The sequence below is a fragment of the Cavia porcellus genome, unplaced genomic scaffold, assembly GCF_034190915.1.
Source record: "Cavia porcellus strain 051 isolate PalLab524CR breed Dunkin Hartley unplaced genomic scaffold, mCavPor4.1 scaffold_5, whole genome shotgun sequence".
Lineage (NCBI taxonomy): Eukaryota > Metazoa > Chordata > Mammalia > Rodentia > Caviidae > Cavia > Cavia porcellus.
In genome coordinates this window covers 7,448,181-7,463,669 of record NW_026947488.1, presented here as the reverse complement: position 1 = coordinate 7,463,669, position 15,489 = coordinate 7,448,181, and the positions used below count along the sequence as shown (strand labels likewise).

The 15,489-nt window shown below is 49.6% G+C and overlaps 2 long non-coding RNA genes across 2 annotated transcripts in view; both read right to left on the bottom strand.

The window, feature by feature from the left end:
• Positions 1-15,489, bottom strand: part of LOC134475862 (uncharacterized) — a 153,456-nt gene that overhangs the window by 103,651 nt on the left and 34,316 nt on the right. The window lies entirely within an intron of this gene.
• Positions 11,869-13,235, bottom strand: LOC134475861 (uncharacterized). Its single transcript, XR_010047190.1, has 2 exons — positions 12,982-13,235; positions 11,869-12,432 (listed from the first exon to the last, which is right to left on the bottom strand). It is a non-coding gene; the product is annotated as an uncharacterized LOC134475861 (long non-coding RNA).

The window sequence follows — 15,489 nt, the reverse complement described above, 5'->3', positions numbered from 1 at the left end:
CACTATCTCTGCCCCACCCGTGTTCCTGTAGACAAACCATCCATCCGGGACAGAGTTTAGGGAAAGACCACAACCAGCAAGACAGCAAGCCAAAGCCCACGAGGGATTGATACACAAGAAGAGCAAGCTGGGGACACCGAGGAACTCCCGGCAGGCAGCAGGCCAGCAACCGTGCGTCTGTTCTGAGCTACACGATCCCCTCTGCGTTCCCGTAGGCTCCATAAAGACTGCAGGACAGAAGCAGGACAGCGGGAGCAGCTGTGAACAGAGAGCCCCAGTTAGTGAGGCTCGTGAAGCATCCGCACACGACTCAAAATCGGTAGCAACGTTCTAGGTAGTTTGCTTCTGCCAGATCTCAAGCAAAATGTTCTGAAAACAAAGCCCCTGTGTATCAGGACTGTCCATTCAGGAAGCACTCGTTTACCGAGGGCTTCCCATCATCTATCTACTGTGGGGAAGAACTCCTGGGTCTTGGTCCTATCGTCCCCTCCCTGCATCTTTCTGACAGGTAACGAGGGAGACGGTTGTGTATCTCCTGCCATGGCCACAGTGATGGAGAAAACTCCATCCCATTTCCTCTGAGTTTCCCAGGGCCGCTCCAAGCCAATGTGCTCATAGTACATCCATCATTTCAGCCACACACTTCCCCATAGAGGGGTCCGCCTGTGACCAACACGGGGGAAAGAACGCGGGTGTGGCTTCCAGCCACTCACCCACTGTGCGCCTTGAGACTCGCCTTACCTCTTTGTTTCTTAATATGACATGTAGCATCCTATGCTCTTGGCTGGTGGTTTTGGAGATCAGAGACGATGTACACAAAGCCCGGCATGCTGGAGCTTCGGCAGGTGGTTGCCCATTTTCCCCTGGCAGAGTCGGTGTTTTGGCTCTTGACAGTGCTGAGTCTGCCAGGGAAAGGGTGGGACAGAGCACTGGGAAGGAAGGGGAAAGGCTGTCCACGTAAGACCTCCCTGTCATCAGCACTACAGGTGCAGCACCTGTGTACCACTGTCCGGGGCCCTTCCCGGAATATAAGTAGAGATTTCAGACATAAAAGAAATCTACATAAAAATGTTAAGGCCAAACTGAACTGCAAACTCCACTGCATACATCATTGTAAGTAAGTGACTGAGAAGTCATCCTGGGGATGTAGGGTTATCACGTGCCCCAGACGTGATACGGTAAGGAAGCCCATGGCTCTGTGGCATTCTTCCCATAAACCTGGGACATAACTCTATGCCAGCCATAAGAGCATCAGACATGCCCAAATTGAGGGTCTCACTACAAAATGTCCACCCTGCACTGCTCCAAACACCAAAGTCATGAAAAAGAAAGGAAGATGGGAACCCTTACAGGTCAGAGGAAGCTGAGAAGAGACAGCTGGACAGCTGGACACCTTAGATTAGAATCTAGAATAGAAAGAGGCTATGATTGGGAAAGCGGTGAGATCTGAAGACACTCTGGAGGTGAGTTAGCATGAGTTTAATGTTGTTTCTGGAATTTCATAGCCATGTGCCACTGTTGGGTTGTTTTGTTTGTTTGTTTGTTTGTTTGTTACATCTGCGGAGGTCTTAGAATGACTTAAGAGCTTGACAGTGAGGATACAGGATGCGAGGTATACGGGAACTCTTTGTATTATCTTTGCCATTTTGTTTAAATTTAAACTACTTCCAAATAAAATACCCAAATATGATTTTTTATAAACTGTATCACACAGCAGGGGATCTGGCCCTCCCCTGGGGGCGTCGTGGAGACAGCTTGGAGACACCTAGATTTGACCCAGGTCATCACGAGATATTTCTCACCTTCCCCAACCCTGTCATCCATCAGGTGTCATTTTGTGCCTTCTCTGCAGCTGCCCGCTGTGGGCTCATCCTTGGACAATGAGTAACACCGCCCCTGCTTGCTCTCCACAGCCCTTCACCCAGAAAATACACGCTGCTGGCTGTGTGCAGAGCGAGCTGGTGCCGTAGTCACAGGAAGCTCCATAGTCAGTGCCCTCCTGTAGGCAGCCCTTCTGCGACTCTCTGGGCGGTGTCAGGACCAAGCATCACCAGCTCTCCCCGGTGCCTACAGCTCTTACAAACCCAGCAGGAACACCCAGTCCGTACCGGTAGTGTCATCTCTAGAGCATGATTCACCTGTTCCTTTGTGATGAACAAGGACTACTCAGGTCTCCTTTCAAGGAGAATGTGTGGCCCCAGGCCTCAGGAGGATGCCTGAAGCTCCCTCAGACCAGCCTCCCCTGCAGGACACTATCTTGCCCGAAAGGTCAGCTTCCATGCAGCTCGAATCCATGGCCAACCATGCAGGGGACGGAAGCCTGGCCGTGTCAGCCCAACAGGGATGACTTCGGAGGGCCCTGGACGCTCCAGAGCTGCCCAAGCTTGGCTAAGACCTCACAGTTCAATTTCTTCAGCAGCCCAATTTTGCTTATCTTCTTCCTTTCTGTAGGTAGTGATCCCGACTCCCTGCTGGCCCAGTTCCCTCCATGTGTCTGCTTTAGAAGAACTCAGTCTGCAGCCTCCTTCCTGAGGGAGTGGGGGCGCTGTGTTTCTCAGTGACCAATCACAAGATACTTTTCCTGATTTCCCAGCCTCTTCTGCAGCGAGAATAGATCCTGTGACTCCGTTTCAGCAAATGTGGCGGAATCCTACTTCTACTGAAAGGCAGACGTTGGTTTAAAAGTGTTTCTGTCTTCAGAAAAGGGGAGTGGCCCACGGATGCAGCCCTTGGTGCTTCTATTTTCTTCCCGTCACAGGTCTGACATCTGGGGCTCCTGCCATCTTTCGACCATGAGGTGACACGCACGAGAGAAACACCCAGAAAGTCATACAGCCAGTGACCCCAACACCGCTGAGCTAACACAGCCACCACCGCCCTCCAGATATCTGGAAAATAAATCTTCATGCGTTGCAGTACAGTCATTTGATGTTACCTGCAACAGAACATAGCTCTAATAGAGGTAAAGGAAATCAAAGTCTGCATTCGGTGAGTACGTATTGCAATCCAGTTTGAGATCTGGCACTTTCTACTCCATTTCAGCAGCTTAGAAAGCTTCATCAAAACACATTTGGGGGCCTTTACCAACCTAAGCCCATTAACTTGTTTTTGCCAAGGGCTGGATCCAAGGTGGCCTTATTCTATGGAGTCACCTGGCCTTAAAAGCCAATCTTGCAAGGTGGATCCCCAAGCCACGGGTCTCTCAGACGTACGACCTTGACAAGCACACACAAGGGCCCAGCACTCACAGCAGGAGAGAAACACCCTCACCCCAACTCCTGCCCCTGCCTCTCTTCCGCCCCGACAGCTCTCGAAATGCCCAGTTTTTGCTTCGAAAGATCTCAAAACATGAGATGCATTAGCAGAGCCAGATACCCTTATTACTCAAGCACTTTGAAACATGAACAATTTGTTTTGTTTCCACTGGGGAAATCGGTTAGCTGGACCCTTCTAATTGCAGTGTCACTTTGGGAAGGCAGTCAGGTCCCCAAATGTTCCGGCTCAAGGGTTTTGTAGCCTGGTAAACAATTGCTCCTTTCCGCCTACATATCCAGGCTCTCTGTGCCCTGATGGAGAAAGATTAAGAGCAGCTGGAAGCCACGGAGGAAAACTCGAGAGCCCGCATCTGGGCTCAGAAGAGGCATTAAACTGGGAGCTCACAATCAAGCACCTTCTTCACACAGGTTCTCCTCAGCGAAAATGGGTCTCCATTCTGAACTCTATCCACCAGCCCCCCAACGTGAGACCAGACTGTGCAGTGAATTCGAAGCTGAGCTCCTTCTGCCTCTTCTGCCCTTTATGCTTCTGGTTCACTAATGTTTATTGAGTGCCAGATGGTTTTCCAAGAATTACAGATACAAAATATTTTTAGATTTTTCTCCTTGAATTGCTCCTCCTCCCGGGTAACGTTAGTAATGGCTAAAATTGTCCTGTGTGCACCCTGTCACAGCCACGAAATCACTTAGCCCGCATAAAACACTATAATTATATTTTACACGCAAGGAAATTGAGGCGTAGAGAGCTCCTGCCACCACCCCAAAGCCACACGGCTGAACTGTAGCAAAGCCGGTTCCCAAGACCGGAAACGGCAAGAGGCCTACCGACCTGCCCTCGTCCTGCCAGAAAACGATTTCGCTTCCTTTCTCTCCAAACAGTGCTTTGTCTGTGAGCCACGGGGTCAGTTACCCTCCCTCCGATTCTCCACAAACCCGTCTCCAGTCAGTACAAAGATGGAAGGGTAAACAGCATTCACTGTGGGTTTCCTTACTGTAACAGCATGACTTGGGTCTGCAGTTGAGCGTTTTATAAGGAATCGCAGGACCTCTGGCTGGGGCCTCAGCCCTTCCTCCGGTCTCCTCGGGTCACAGGATCAGGGAGGATGAAGACATGACTCACACCGGGCCAGTCCAGGTACTGCACTCCCTGGTCCCCAGCAATCAGCCAAGGGATGTGCAGCTGGTCCAGGAAGCTGTGTGACGGGAGCAGGCACCCACCAAGAAAGAGGCTTTCATGCCCATCTGCTGGATTTTAATTTAGAAAGTGTAGGTCTGAGCTGCCCGCAGCCGCCTCTGTCCTATGGGGAGCCTGGCACTACAGCCAACAGTGAAGAGACGAACTATAGAGAAACCCACCATTTCCACCACCACCACCCCCAAATCCACATATGAACCCTGGCACCCAGTGTGGTGATATACTCAGGTCATCATATCATGAGGATGTGGCCCTCTGGGGGCATTAGTGACCTTATAAGAAGAAACTCTGCAGAGTTTACTTCCCCTCTTTCTTCCCACCAAATCAAGACACAGCAAGAAGGTGACCACACGCAAGCCAGGCAGAGACCTCACCAGTGACTGGACCCTGCCTGACCGCACCCTCGGACTTCCCAGTCTTCAGAACTGGGAGGGACACAAGAGTCCACTCTTTAAACTACTCAGCCCGTGGTATTTTGCTATGACAGCCTGAGTGAAGACACGCTCCTAGGTCCGTGTGACAATGACTGAGCCTCAAATCCAGCTTTTCCTGGATACACAAGTTCTATGAGCTCTCCTATAGGCAAGACAAAGTAAACTCTCGTTTTTGTTCAAACCATTTTGGGTTCCTTGCCAGAAGGGTCCTGAGCCCATGATCCTATAAACTCCCTGGAAGAAAAACTTTCCACAGTTTGTGACAGAGCCGCCACTCAGCCAGTCTCTGTGGCTTCAGCACCAGCAGAAACCTGTCAACTGCTTGCAAGAGGACCCAAAGACACAGAAGCCAGTCCTTCCTAGGAACTTTCTGACTTAGCACACAGATTCTCCGCCACTCGTGCATCATCACCAAGTGACAGCAGGGACCTGTGTTATGCCAGCCGTGTGCAGACTGTACTCACCAGGGCCATGCGATCTCCGCCATCCAGAGCACCTGGTCTAGGTACAGTGGACCCTGCCAGAGTGGGCTGATTGGCTCTTCCTGGTGCTCATCACATCTTTTCTTTATGTCTCTGTCATCACGCTTCCCCGGCACCCCTGTTTTTCCAGCCAGACCGTGAGTTCCACGAGGGCAGTAACCAGGGCTTCAGGTTTGGGTCCCCAATCCCTGACACACACAAGCCGTTCCACAGCTGTTCAGTCAGTGCAGACAAGAGTGATTTTGTCTTTAATCTTCTTTCCCAGTGGGGAAGATGAGGTTGGATCTTCATGCTGTGTACGAATGAGGCAGGGAGCTTGCAGAGCCATGAGAGACAAAATGGAAGTCTCTCTTTGATACTGCGGTCCTGAAGGGGTCAGTGTGAGAACAGCAGGGGCGTCCAGCCATCCCCAACTCACAGCTCCCATCCCGGCTCAAAAGCGTTCTCCGGGTTCCAGATGCCCCTCAGCTCAGAGAACAGGAAGTCGGGTGCCAGCTGAGGAGAAGGGTGCGTTTTCCTGAACAGTACGACACACAGCTTGTGCCCTCACGTCTGGCCACAGCCAAGGGCCAGCACCTGGCCACATGGCCCCCAGCCCCGAGGGAGGCAGGCAAGGCAGGTCACAGCTGGACAGCCTTGTGCCTAACTCAAGGACTGCTGGGATTTCTACTGATAGTCAATGAGGTCGGGAACACTCCTGGCAGTGGCCAGTCACACTTTCTAAGGATCTGGGACAAGAGCGCACTTCTTCCGAAAATGTGACACAGTCTAAGGAATCACGCATCCGTTTCCCATGTCACCCACCCCTCTCTCACAGAATGACTAAGACTCACGTAGGCACCTGTGTCACTGCGGCCACTCTGGCCCCTGCCCTGTGCAGACTGACAGCGCTCTCTCCTGAGACGGGAGCGCCCCACCCCACCCCAAATAACAGCCCCATATCTGAGTTCCAAACACCTACTCGTACCACCAAGAGAAGCATAGTACGATTAGAGTCAAGAGCACTTTGGCTCAGCAGCCAGCCGTGAGCTTATGATTTCCTATCTTTCTGCGTTTTTGGTACATGTTAATGGTACTAAATATCTTCTTTGTGGGGAATGGGCGCATACACACATCACAACGTAATTCTTTCTGTGTCTCCTTGCTCTGCCTGCCTTCTGTATACCCCCAAACACCCCTCCCATCTCCACAAAGTCCAGCTGTTTTCTGTTCTCTACCTTTTGTTTTGTTCTTTAAACTATCAATGATTAACATTTATCATCAAAGAGAAGCCATGTGATATTTAACCCTTTGCATCTAATTTATTTCACTTAGTATGAACCATTTCCTACAAATGGTTCAAATCCATCCTTCTTTATGGCCAGCCAATACTCCACTGTGCACAGGCTGCACATTCGCCCTGTAAAGAAGCGGAAGCGGCAATGGTACCTGCCCGGACCAGGGTAACACCTTATTTCTCAGCATAAAGACGCTGGCCTAAGGACTGGCACACCGTACACCCTCAGGGAACCTTCTTTGCTGCTTTTACTCCAGTCCATCCGTGTTCCGACATTAAGTGCTGGCCTGGACACCCTGGCATCCTCACTTCCGCCCCTTCCGTGTCACCCAGCGGGACCTGGAACCCTTGGTGGGTGACCAGGGCGCCACTGCCAGTGGAGACAGCTCTTCTTGCCCTCCTGATCCCTGAGGGCTCCTGAACCACAAACTTCAACTCATCTACAAACAGTGGGTCCCCATGCGGCCACGCCCACCTGCGGGGCCCACTGCTCCCTGACCACAGCTTTGCAGACCATGAAGTCTGCAAAGGAAGAGCAAGGGCCTGCACACGAAGCCAGAGTACAGCAAACATTTCAAAGCATCCCTGGAAGAAGAGACCTTCATTCATTCTCTTCAGAACTACAACCATGGAAAGAGCACACATTAAAAACACAGGACTCTTAGAGCGGCCGATTGTGAGAATTCCCTGGGTGGAGAGGCAATCAGAGATGCCAGCCAGCACCACGACTGCCCAGCGCGGACTTCGCCGGCTTTTTTTCCCGTTTGGGGGGATACCAGGAATCGAACTCAGGACCTCACACTTGCCAGGCAGGTGCTGCACCACTGAACTAAATCCCCGGCCCACCCAGCACTGACTGACCCAGAGTCCCGGGCCACTGCTCTTTCCTCGCCGTGGAAGAAGATGGCAGGGAAAGGGCACCAACTACCAAGGCTGAATTGCTAAATTATCTTCCTTTTTCCCATTCTTTATTCCTCAGGGCCTCGCACCTTAATTATGAATTCGAGAAAACCTCTTTAGGGAAAAAAAAACAAGTGATCTTGATTCTGCAGGCATGAGCAGGGCGCTCTTCTCCTGACACTTTGATTAGAAGGCAAGAGGCTGGCTGGAGGCTCCACCTTCATCCTCAGGAGGTCTTTTGTTTTTTTGTTTTGTTTTGTTTTTTTGCTATGAGGATGTTAATTTGTCAGTTGCAAATGTCATATGAATAATTCACTCTTGAGCAAAATAAAATTAATGCAATGGTGGACACATCCACAGCCCATCTGTGATTCTTGATAAAAGTGCCAAAAAGCACTTGTGCAGACAGGTCAGCCTCTCCGGCACCCAGCTGTTGGAAACCTGGGTCCCCACACACAGCACACTGAGGCTCTGTTGCTCCCAGTGTAAAAACAAATCAGCTCAAAATAGAACAATGACCTAAATGTAAGGCCTGAAACTCTAAAGCTACTGGGAGAAAATGGGAAAAACACTTCCCAACACTGATACAGACAATAATTTTTTGGTTATGATTTTAAAAGCACAGGAAACAAGCAAAAATAGACAAAGAGAAATGCATCAAACTGAAAAGCTTCTGCAAAATGATATGACACTCTACATAGAAGACCCCACAAACTCTACTAAAAGACTTCTAGATTTAATAACCAGGTTCAGTAGCATAGCTAGAGATAAAGTCAACACTCAAAAATCAATAGCATTTATGTGTACAAACACAAACTAACTGAGAAGAAAAATAGGGAAATCACACCAGCATTCAAAAACATGAAATACTTAGGAATCAATTGAACAAAGCCTCCAAAAACATGAAATACTTAGGAATCAATTAGGAATCAATTGAACAAAGGCACTCAAAGATCTATATGTTGAAAATTACAGTACTCTAAAAAAGGAGGTTGAAGAGGAACTCAGAAAATGGAAAGGTATTTATTGCTTATGGACAGGAAGAACCAACAGTAAAAATGGCTATACTCCCAAAATGGCTATACAGATTTAATGCAATCTCAATCAAAATTCCATTAGCATACCTCACAGAACTAGAGAAAACACTCCTAAAACTCATTTGGAACCAAAAAGACCTAGAATAGCAAAAACAACCCTGGGTAGCAAAGGCAGGGAAGGAGGCATCACAATTCCTGACTTGAAATTATTCTATGAAACTACAGTGATAAAATCAGCATGGTACCAGCAAGAAGCAGACCTGAAGATCAGCGGAACACACTGAAAGATGTGAATGCAACTACAGAGACATTCAGTCACCTTGTCTTTGACAAAGGGGCCAAGCATGTTCACCGGACAAGGACAAGCTCTTTAATAAATGGTGTGGGGAAACTGGCTTTGCACATGCCAAAGACTAAAACTAGACCCATGTCTATCACCATGCACTAAAGTCAAGATAGATCAAGGACTTAAATGTTTAAGCAGAAACACTAAGTCTACTGGAAGACAAAGTAGATAAAAATCTCAAATACTTAGGTATAGGCAGAAAATTTATGACCAAAACCCAACATGCACAAGAAACACTTCAAAAAATCAACAACTGGGCCCTCATCTTATTAAAAAGCTTTTTTACATCAAAAGAAATCATCAACAGAGTGAAAAAGACAACACACAAAGGAAAAATCTTAGCCAATTGTCCCTCAGGCAAAAAATTTTACATAGAGTGTATAAAGAACTGAAAAAACTCAGATTCCCCAAATACAAAGACGCAGTCCAAAAATGGGTATCTGAGATGAACACACACTTCTCAGGTGAAGAAACACAAATGGTAAATAAATACATGAAAAAATGTTCAACATCACTGGTTATTAAAGATATGCAGGTTAAAACAATACTGAGATTTTCACTCCAGAAACAGTAGTTATTATCAAGAAATTAACCAGTAACCAATGCAGAGGGGCTGCACAGGAAAGGAACCGTCCTCCACTGTCGGTGGGAGTGTAGACTGGTGCAACCACTGTGGAAATCAGCATGGAGAGTCTTCAGAAGGCTCGGACTCGAGGTCCCGTTCTACCCTTCTTCCCCTTTTGTGTATCTTCTCAGAAGAATTAAAGGCATCCTGCCATGGTGATATGTGTGCACCCACTTATAGCAGCACAATTTGTATTAACTAAATCTTGGAAACAACCCAAATGCCCATCAACTGAGGAATAGATTTTTTTAAATGTGGGATTTTTATACAATGGAGTACTATTCAGCCATTAAAAGGATAAACTTGAGACTTTTATAGGTAGATGGATTCAATTTGAGACCACACTCACAAATGAAATAAATCAGACTCACATGTGTCAACACTGTATCCTTTCCTTTGTGTGAGAAATTGAAAGAGTAACTTAGTTCTAAAATGTACAACAGATACCGTGAAATGGGAAGAAGTTGTTTAAAAGGAAAAAGGAACCAAGATGGACGAGGGGAAGGAATAAAGGAAGAGGAAAAGGAGAAAATGCAAGCTAGCTGCACTGTTAGCATCTCTCAGTTCACTGACAAGAAAGGTTCCAGCGGTCTGGTCACAGGTTCAGAGGATAGCAGTACACGTGGGACGTGTAGGGGGGTCTCCTTCTGAGGCTTGTGGCCATTGTTCATTCCCTACGGTCTTGTTTTGAAGTTCTATATCGTTTCCATTGTTTTGTTGGGTTGGGTTTGATTGTTTTGTTTTCTTTGATTGTTATATCCGATGGCATGGGCAGCTATTTCAAAGACAGCGGGACACATTATGGTAGCCATTTTGGACTTAGCGGCTTGCTTTGAAGTCGTTTGTTGAATTCATTTCTTGTCTTTATTGCTTTTATTCTATTCTGTTCTGTTTGACTTGTACTATGTCCAGTGTTATCTGCAGCCATTCTGAAGACGTCAGAAGGCATTATGGTAACTATTGTTGATTTTATAATGTTTTGAAGTCCTGTATCTCTTACACTGGTTTGTTGTGATTGGTTTAGTCTGTTTTACCCTCTTTGAAATAAAATTTTAAAAAAGAAACTGAAGGTTCATGCTATATCAACTGGAGAATCTTTTATGCCCATATCTTGTACTCTGAGTAACTACTTTGAAGATGACAATACACAATGTATTAACTTGTTATTTTCCTAGCATTGTGTTATGAAATTCTGTTTTACATTTTTTCAATTAGGAAAAAGTATCTAAACGCTTCTGCAAAAGGCAAACAGAGTAAACACACAGTCTACAAAATGGGAGGAAATATTTGCTACGTATGCATCTGACCAAGGACGAATCTCCAGAATTTATAAAGAACACAAGAAAATCCACAAAAATAAATAATTCAACTCAAAATGGGAAAATGAGCTAAATAAACACTTCCCAAAAGAACTGTACATGGTCTAAAAATATTTGAAAAAAAAGCTCAGTGTCATTAGCTATCAGAGAAATGCAAGTTAAAACTACAGAGATACCCTCTCACCTCAGTTAAAATGACTGTTATTGTTTGTTTTGAGACTCTGTAGTGCAGGCTGGCCTTGAGATCCTCCTGCCTCAGCCTCCCCAGTGCTGGGCTCACAAGCGTACATCCCCATGGCTGGCTATAGAAAGGCTATTATTAAAAGGAGAAACAGAAAACCAAATGGCAGCCCGGACGCAGAGAATGGCCACTGCTGTGGACGTGAAATTAGCACAGTCCTTAATGGAGAACAACTTGGTGGTTTCTTTAAAAGCCAAAACTCTATTTACCATATTGCTTGCTGTGGTGCTGAAGCTGAGCCTGGAGCTTTGCCCCTGGCAAACGGGACCTCTGCCCCGAGCCGCGGTCCCAGCCCTACCCCTGCCACGTGAGCCACGTCCCACTGCCCTTGCTCATCCAGAGCAAACCGGAGGAGCGGACCAGCCAGGCACCTGCAGGCCCACGCGGCCGTAGCACTTCCCACAGCAGCCAAGATGTGGGAACCCTGAGGTGTCCACCAACTGGTGAGTGGGTAAAGAAAACACGGCAGGTACACACAATGAAGTATTATTCAGCCACAAAGAAGGCTGGCAAAACTGGTGGAAGGGGAAGACATCACAGTAAATGAATAATAAGTGAGACACAGGAAGGCAAGTGTCCCAGCTTCCTCCCTGCATGACAGCTTGGGACAGCCACGCTCCATGTAGACTATTGATTCCGGAGGTAGGGGAGGGCGGGTTTCACTGGTAGACGTGTTTGCATGTCACACTGGACTTCATTAATACGTACGATTAAAATGTATAAATCAAAAGAAAGCAGTTTAAGTGAGACAGGATTTATTGACTCACGTGACAAGAAAGGTGAGGAATTAAGCTTCAGGCCTGGCTGGATCAAGCCCTCAAAGGAGACCATGAATCTCTCTTCATTGTTCTGCTCTGAATCTGCCAATCGCAGCTTCCTTCTTAGGCAGGCTTCCCTGCCTGTCACTTATCTGCACCGTGACTGCCTGGACTGGGCTTCATCGGCTCAGCGTGTTAGAGCCGTGGAAGCTGAATACACGTGCAGGGCTGTGGCATGGCCCGGGCGTGGCTGAACTGAGAACAAGAAGACACCTCAGGGGGTGTCTCCAGGTAGGGGGTGTGGCCAGGTAGGCCACAGCTGAGGCCGCCTGGAGACTTCCGGGATGGTTTTCCTTAATTAGCATCGTCTGTCGCTCTGAGGGGTCCTTGAACCCCTCCCAAGGTCCTGCTCAGGTTTCCTGCATTGTCCACTCAGCTCCTCGCTTGTTCTGATAAATACGGGCTGCCTAGGGCCTGGGGATTTAGCTCAGCAGCATAAGCGCCTGCCTTGCAAGTGTGTGGTCATGAGTTCGATCCCTGGTACCTATAAAAATGAAAAAGACAAAAAAAAAAAAAAAAAAAAATCAGTAAATACGGGCTGCCTGGGGTCAGCTGGCCGCCGGCTAGCAGAGTTAGGAGCTCTGCCGAGGATCTCAGTCCTCCTGCAGCCCTAAAGACCGGGCCACGTGTCTCATTCCTTTGAGCCTTTGCTGTCCAGCTGTTTAGGTGCCTGGGGGTCTAGGCACAGACTCCAATGCCAGCAGTGGCTTCTAACTTGTCCCAGGAGGGCGGAGTGGGCTGCTTCTGCCAGGGCCAGGCCATAGAACTTCCCACGCTGACATCCAGGGGCTCCCTCTGTGTCGTCAACACTGACGCTGCTAAACCCAGGCAGCTCTTAGCACCCACACTGGGGTTACAGTGGCTGAAGACCTGAGTTTGAAATTTTATTTAATTCATCGGGATGTAACGAGCCACACGTAGCCAGCACCCACCACACTGGGCCAAACCGCTCCCAAGATGGCCAGGTGAGGTCATCACTGCCCCATCCGGCCAGCAGGGAGTAAGAACAGACAAGGAGAAGGGAGCTGCTGACCCCAGAAGGCGGGAGATGCGGGGTGGCTCTGAGGCCACTGCGGTCCTCCCTGGAGTGTCCAAGGCAGGCTGAGGCTGTGTCCATCAGGGACCATCTTCAGCTCCTGGGGCAGCAGCCAGAACGTGCTGGACAGACACTAAGCAGACTGAGTCCCGCGTCCATCTGTTCCTAGGACGCACATCAGATCGCGCTCTGCTCTCCTCTGTCTGGACTTGTGCCTTTGAAACTCTCCAAACCTGCTAGCTCTTCCCTAGGAAAAGGTCTCAGGGTGAGGGAAGGAGAGAGAAAACCCAAACAGGTTTTTCCTCCCTCTGAATTGGCATACCAGTCACAGGGAGATAGAATTAGTCAGTGAGCTGAGACGAGAACATTCTCTCCATTTCCCGGGACCCCCCCACCCCCGGCACCCTCATTCCCATCACAAGCTTTATCGCTCACTGCTCCCACCCTGGCACATGCACCAAGTTGGATGGAAACCTTGGCTTACTGCATTCCCTCCGTGGACCAGCACCGGTGGCCACAGATCTCCCACTTGGCTGGCAGCAGGAGAGGAAGCAGTTTTTGTGAGTTTGGAGTGTTGGCCTTTTTAAAGTGATGTCAGCGAGTTACCTCCACGCATGCTCTCCGTAAAGCTGCTTCCCGCATCACCGCCGAGGAGCCAGCACCTCCCCTAATGCTTCACCCCCAGCTCCGGGGACTCTGCCGCTCCCCATGCTGTCATAGGGCCCTCTCTTCTTGCTGTGCCTGAACCCGTCATTGCGGTCATAGTGACTGGCATTTCAGTGCCCTTTGCATCTTAGTCACTTCCCTACCACTGGACAACATACCCGACACCCACAGCTGAAAACACACAAGGCTGAGTTGGCTCGGAGCGCTGAGAGCAGCCCGCCCACGGTCAGCGGGCTCCCAGGCAGGGAGGGGATGGCGGAAGGGTCTGGGGGAGGCAAGCTGCTCCCATCAAGGCGACATGCTCAGCGCGCACAAGTCCTGGCTATGCACAGGCAGATGGAAGCACGTTGTCTTCCGATCTCATGAACAACGCGTGGATGTGGCTTGGATCAAACACACTGATGAGGCTCCAATGCAACGGGGCCAGGGTCTAGGGGAGACATCTGGTTCCATGACAACAGACCAAGCTGGCTCAGACTGTTCAGGAAGGACAGGGGGCCAAGTGGAGCGTGATGAGGAGAAGAGCTCTCGAGCTGGGATCAGAACCATGAGCTGTGATTTTGCAGGTGTGAGGACATTCTCGGCCCAGGAAACAGTTTGCATGAAATTATAAGGCAGAGAAAACCATGCACAGCTGGGGACGGGTGGAAGCTGGGAGATCAGGAGGAGAGTGCAGGGGGTGGAGGCTGAGGCAGGGTGGGGGTTTGCAAGTCCCAGAAATTGGAGGCACGCTGAAGTTTTAAACCAGTAGGAGACATGAGGGCCCTGGGGCTTGGGCTGGAACACTGCGGCTGCTGCACTGAGGAAAAATAATTGGAGGAGACAAGGAAAGCAGAGCACCAGCAGGAGATGCGCGAGAAGCTTCAGGAAATGCATCACAGGGGCTCAGGCAGAGCTGCTGGAGTGGACTCAGATGTTACACTGGAGATAAAGCCACTGGCTTTGGCAGTGGCTCAGATGCTGCAAGTGAGGGGCACAGAGTCTTTCAAAAGCCCAGAGGTTCGGGTTCACACACTCGGCAGATCCCGGGCCCATTCCCGGGGGAAGAAGCACTGCAAAAGAGCCAGTCTAAGGGGACAAGACATAGTCAGTAGGCGTGCAATACTGAGCTCTCCACGTGGGGACGCCCATAGGGAGCAGGCGGCTAAGGACTTGGAGGAGACCGCACAGAGGTGCACGCCATGAGCTGGGCGCTGCAGTGGGAGGCAGCCCGGAACCACAGAGAGGTGTCTGCCTGTGAAGAGGCGGCCAGAGTCAGCCGGGAGGAGCCACCGAGCCTCCCGGTGCAGAGCCAGAAGTGGTGGCCGAGAGCTGGGAGGCAGAGACAGGAGGATCACAAGTTCAAGCTCGGACTAGGCAACTTCACAATTTACGGAGACTCTGTCTCCAAAACAATAAAAGTGAAATAATGAAGGGCAGGAAATGTAACTCAGTGTGCAGGCCCTGGGTCCAGTCACCAGGATGGGGGGGCAGGGACGTGGTGGAGAAGGTGGGCTTGCACAAGGCTGGGGCACAGCTGCCCAGGGATAAGAGGAAAGCCAGGAAGGCAGGCAGGCTGTGCGCCCTCGCCAGGAGGGGGCTCCACGCTGCCACGCTCTGCCCTGCAGGCAACACTGGCTACTCGGGAACACGCACCAGGTTTGATGACGAGAAGATCGCACTGCCCTTCAAAGTAAGGAGCAGGGTGGAAGCCCAGCATGCAGACGTGAAGGGTAAGGCAGAAAAGACTCCAGGAAAGCACTACTGACAGCGATCTCAAGAACTTCAGTGCAGGGGAGGGGCCACAGAGAGATGGCCCAACAAAGAGCTGAGGGTTTTTACATGACAGAAATAAGCAAT